At 36.1% G+C, this 5,254-nt stretch overlaps 1 long non-coding RNA gene across 1 annotated transcript; it reads left to right on the top strand.

Annotated features, from left to right (window-relative positions):
* Positions 1-1,542: 1,542 nt before the first annotated feature.
* Positions 1,543-3,289, top strand: LOC119793569. Its single transcript, XR_005282113.1, has 4 exons — positions 1,543-1,713; positions 2,499-2,604; positions 2,746-2,829; positions 3,225-3,289. It is a non-coding gene; the product is annotated as an uncharacterized LOC119793569 (long non-coding RNA).
* The last annotated feature ends 1,965 nt before the right edge of the window (positions 3,290-5,254 follow it).

Below are 5,254 nucleotides of genomic sequence, written 5' to 3'. Positions count from 1 at the left end.
TTCGCTTGGCTCTCCTCCAGCGTGAGCCGCTCGACGGGTCCGCTGCATCGCAGGCCTCCGGGGCTTGATCCCGGAGCACTCCGGAGTCACGTAAACAGTCGAGCGTAGTGGTGGTTACAAGTCCAAATACACTGCATGATCGTAACTCCAGCAGGCGCTGGCGGTCCAGTGATGATCTGCTAGGTAGATAAGCAGTTTGCAGCGGGTTTGGCGGTATATTTTTATGAAAATCTCCGCAAGTTGGTCGGAGCTGTATGCCAGCCGCTGCCGCCAGGGGCGCCGCCATTTTGGCCTTTCACTATATTCACAAATAATATTATATTTGCACATTAAGAGGTCATTGGTGGTTTTGTCAACTCCGTCAGCTTACAGGTCAACTCCATCAGACATAGAACCTGACGGAGTTGACGTCTGACGGAGTTGACGTAAGGGCATGTATTTTCCCTCCAAAACATGTATTGTACACTGCAGCTAGATACTTTTTCCTCAGTTGCTAGCTGTTTCAATAACCTCACTAAAATGCTTAAATTCAATCCACTATGGTTTAAAAAAAAGTATCTCAACTGAAAGACAGTATTGACAATGTGCAGCTGTGACCATAGGAATATTGACATTCTTTGTCTCAAATATAAAAAAAATTAAAACATACCAGATCATGTGTGGTAGTGTTGCATTCACCACAGACAGGGAGATAAAAAGGGGTCCTCAGAGATATAGCTGACCTTGCTATTGCCTGATTTAAAGAGCTTTATGAAAAAATCTGACGGAGTTGACAGAAACTGAGGACACAACTTTAATAGGCAGATTTTTATGGAAAATACAGTTTAATGTTGACTTCATGTGTTGTTTTTTATATTTATACCCCTTATTTTTTATTTGATATTTCTGTTTTCACAATTTTAGAGCATTTTTAAGTTTTTTGGGATGGTTAATATTGTGACCTATTGCTGAGGACAAGTAAAATAACATGGACATCCTAACCAAAGAAAACATATTTAAACAAATTTTCCCCAAAAAGATAAAAAAGTTTATTCTAAAAATCCGATAGGTATATAAAATTCTTTAGATTTAACTTTGTAAGTATGTAAATCATGATGACTTTATTTATTTTTTTGCTATAAATTAGAATTTTTTATGTGGGACATGTTTTGTCCCGACTCTCAAGAATCAGTGAATTAATTATTATATATATGGTTGTATTAATTAATAAATAATATATTCAGAATATAATCTACGGTGGCCGACAGGGGCAAATGCGCAGCAAAAGAGAAAACATGCAAACAAAAAAAAAGACACGCTCACAAATTAAATGCGGCAAACAAAAAGAAAATAAAATGCAGCAAACAAAAAAGAAGACACCCCCGAATGAAATGCAGCAAACAAAAAGAGAGACGCAAACAAAAAAGAAGACACCCCCGAATGAAATGCAGCAAACAAAAAAGAAAACACCCCCGAATGAAATGCAGCAAACAAAAAAGAAGACACCCCCGAATGAAATGCAGCAAACAAAAAGAGAGACGCAAACAAAAAAGAAGACACCCCCGAATGAAATGCAGCAAACAAAAAAGAAAACACCCCCGAATGAAATGCAGCAAACAAAAAGTGTTGAAAACGGAAGTGCTCCAGACCACTAGGGGGAGTCAAAGAAAATAGTATTCATTTCTATGGGACCAGATGCAAGATTCAGAGAAAGATATTTGAAAGAAAGTAAAGGTACGTATTACTATATTTCTTTTTAGATACGCCGTCTTTTATAATATTAATTATTAATATTAATATTAATAATTAATATTATTAATTTATGGGTAGCGTGATAGACTTTGTGTCAGTCATACCGTTAGATAGATAGATAGATAGATAGATAGATAGATAGATAGATAGATAGATAGATAGATAGATAGATAGATAGATAGATAGATAGATAGATAGATAGTGAATTCGATTTACGCTTTTAACTTTCGTATTTTTATCTTTTTTTGATTGCTCTTATTTTTTCACAGTGACTCTGTGAAGTATTATCCTCTATAATGAGGTATTTTTCGGGGAGGTTCTGTGCTTTTTTGTGCTGTTTTTATCATGCTCCCACCGGGACACGCTGCCTTTGTTTACTCCAGAGAACAGCTGATCGCTCTAATGCCGGCCGGCGTTTTAGCCAGACAGCTGGAATACCACCCGAACTCTGGAGGAAAACACGCCGTGGTTGCAGAGGAGGAAAACAACATTATCACTTTACTTGGATTTATCACTTTAATTGGACTTTTCACTTTATTTGGATTTAGTTTTTACATATGCATAGATATACGTACAGATATATATACAGAAGAGCTATATGTGTATATATATTTTATCTCTTTTTATTCTTATTTTTTTAAATCTTTATTATATTGTACAGTTGGATGTGTGTATATATCATGTAAAACTGTAACTGGAGCGTGTAACAAAAGTAATTTCCCTCTGGGATTATTAAAGTATTTCTGATTCTGATTTACCTTTTTTAGGTGGCCATGTTTTGCTGTTTCTGTGGACAAAATCTAGGAAAAATTCAAGTTTTCTGTTTTTCATGTGGGAAGAATGTGCAGATCTTGGCACAAGCTCAAGACACTGGTAAGCAGTGATGGCATAGTTACTTGTAAAAATTAACTTTAATCGATTACTTATTACTACTTGAAAAAGTAGATTAGTGAATACTTTTTTTGGAAATTCACTAAGTTACATTTTTTTTTTTTCTCCACCACTTGTGAAAAGCTTGAGCGTTGCCAGCCATATGTATGGCTCCTCAACAGCCAACCAACGCATCGAAAGCTGGTGGTCATATTTCAGAAAACAAAGGTGAGTTTGTCAACAGTTTATTGTAATTTTTGTATAAATACCAAGTAGTAGACCTTGAAAAGGTGAATAAATTTAGTAGTCTTCTTGGATAAGCAAATATTTCAAATTTTTAATGCAACATTTTACTCGATTACCTCTACTTTGTCAGAAGAAATGAAGTACTTGCATATCTCTTAATGACCATTATGTTTTTGTGCTATATACAACTTAATTTTATAGTTTAACATTTGATATGGATGAATCAGAAGCTCAACATTTAAAGTATAACAGTTGATGTCTGCTTACTTTATAGTTAACTTTGTAGGTCAACATATATTTAACTATTTTCATGACATAGAAACTAGTCCTATTACTTTCTGCTGATATAATTATCTTATAATTTTGGTTTATTGTAGATCTCAGTTCTGGATTGATCTCATGAACGATTTGAAGGAAAGACATCTCTTCAATGGAAGTCATGAGCACACATGCCTTGTGCGGTTTGTCTTCATGGATATGCTACAGAGAGATCTTGTTGAATGCAAGAACAGGTGGCATAAACATACCATAAGACCTGTTAAACAATCTTGCTGTCCATCTGGTAAACCAGATGTGATGTATCATCTACCTCACACCTAACTTTCGTAAAAATACGAAAGTTAAAAGCGTAACAGGAGCGGTGTAACTGCAGCACGCTGCTTTCGCGCATGCGCACTAACTGGTATAGTCTGCACATAGGTCCTCTTGTGACAGATAGGTGATAAATCGAATTCACTATCTATCTATCTATCTATCTATCTATCTATCTATCTATCTATCTATCTATCTATCTATCTATCTATCTATCTATCTATCTATCTATCTGATTATGATTAGCATTAGCATAATTGCTTTGCTAACTCGGGCAAGCATCTACGAGACCGAGCCCAGAACGGTATGACTGACACAAAGTCTATCACGCTACCCATAAATTATTCTGTTATTCTATAATATTATAAAAGACGGCGTATCTAAAAAGAAATATAGTAATACGTACCTTTACTTTCTTTCAAATATCTTTCTCTGAATCTTGCAACTGGTCCCATAGAAATGAATACTATTTTCTTTGACTCCCCCTAGTGGTCTGGAGCACTTCCGTTTTCAACACTTTTTGTTTGCTGCATTTCATTCGGGGGTGTTTTCTTTTTTGTTTGCTGCATTTCATTCGGGGGTGTCTTCTTTTTTGTTTGCGTCTCTCTTTTTGTTTGCTGCATTTCATTCGGGGGTGTCTTCTTTTTTGTTTGCTGCATTTTATTTGCTTTTTGTTTGCCGCATTTAATTTGTGAGCGTGTCTTTTTTTTTGTTTGCATGTTTCTCTTTTGCTGCGCATTTGCACCTGTCGGCCACCGTAATAATCATTCATTTATAGTAACAAAAAATTAATTAAAAGCATAATAAACAACCTTTTCAATTAAAAAATTTTTTTCATCTAAATTATAAAATTAGTAAAGATATGAGCATAGCAAAACAAGTCTGAAATGTTTTTACATAATTAGATTACTCTTTAAATTGGTTAAAAGTTATAATCTTGATGCTGCTTCATTTTTAGATTTATGGGGGAGCAAGAAGCAGCGAATGCAAAGGTTCCCTCTTGGGACCTAAAAAGAAAAGCAATGCATTGTGTTTATTTTTCATCTAAAATCCAGATATTTAATTATTGGAAATGAATGTGTTAAAGTCCTGGCCCTACTCAAAACATTAGTTAACAACTAGCATTAAAGAGCACAGCAGGGAGGTCGGGGAGAAAGATGGGGAGAAGGTTAAAGCAGAGTGTTTTGTAAAAGCCTTGGTAATCTCCCAGAAGCCTTCTAAATCACTTATCTGAAAATGGAAAAAAGTGCAACTATAAATCTAAATATGAGAGGCAGGGCAAGAAGTGCAAAGATAAGAGCAGCAGCTGTTTAGTGCTAATGATAACTCTGTACAAGCTGCAAAGATTTAAAGGTACATAGTCACTTTATATGGCTGTACCAAAAAAACAAAAAACCGTCATGATCTTGGCGCTTATCTCTGCCTAGTTCTCAGTACCGTTGTTCTGATCCACCTGTTCCAGCCTGTATTTAACCAGCCTTCAAACCAGTAATCAGTGTCAGATTTTTGTTCTGATTGCCTAATCCTGACCCGTTCTGCCTCTGGACCTCTTAGCCTGCATGTCCCTTTTCTAATCTGTTTGTCTAACCTGTCTTTGGACTCCTGCTGGATTTCTGCCTGTTTACCGAACGTGGAACTTGTTTCCCAAACACGTTCTGGGTTTACCTTCGGTACCTCCTCGTACCTCTGATCTCTTGGCTCTAAATACCGAGCACATCCTCGACACCTTGACAATAAACGTTTTGAGAAATCTGTCTGTCTGCCTCGAATACTGGGTTCTACTGTTCTGATCCTAACAAAAGTCCAGCTGATCAGT

This window comes from Cyprinodon tularosa, unplaced genomic scaffold (genome assembly GCF_016077235.1).
Source record: "Cyprinodon tularosa strain WSP-4 unplaced genomic scaffold, ASM1607723v1 ctg456, whole genome shotgun sequence".
NCBI classification, from domain to species: Eukaryota; Metazoa; Chordata; class Actinopteri; order Cyprinodontiformes; family Cyprinodontidae; genus Cyprinodon; species Cyprinodon tularosa.
This window is presented reverse-complemented; position numbering and strand designations above follow the sequence as displayed.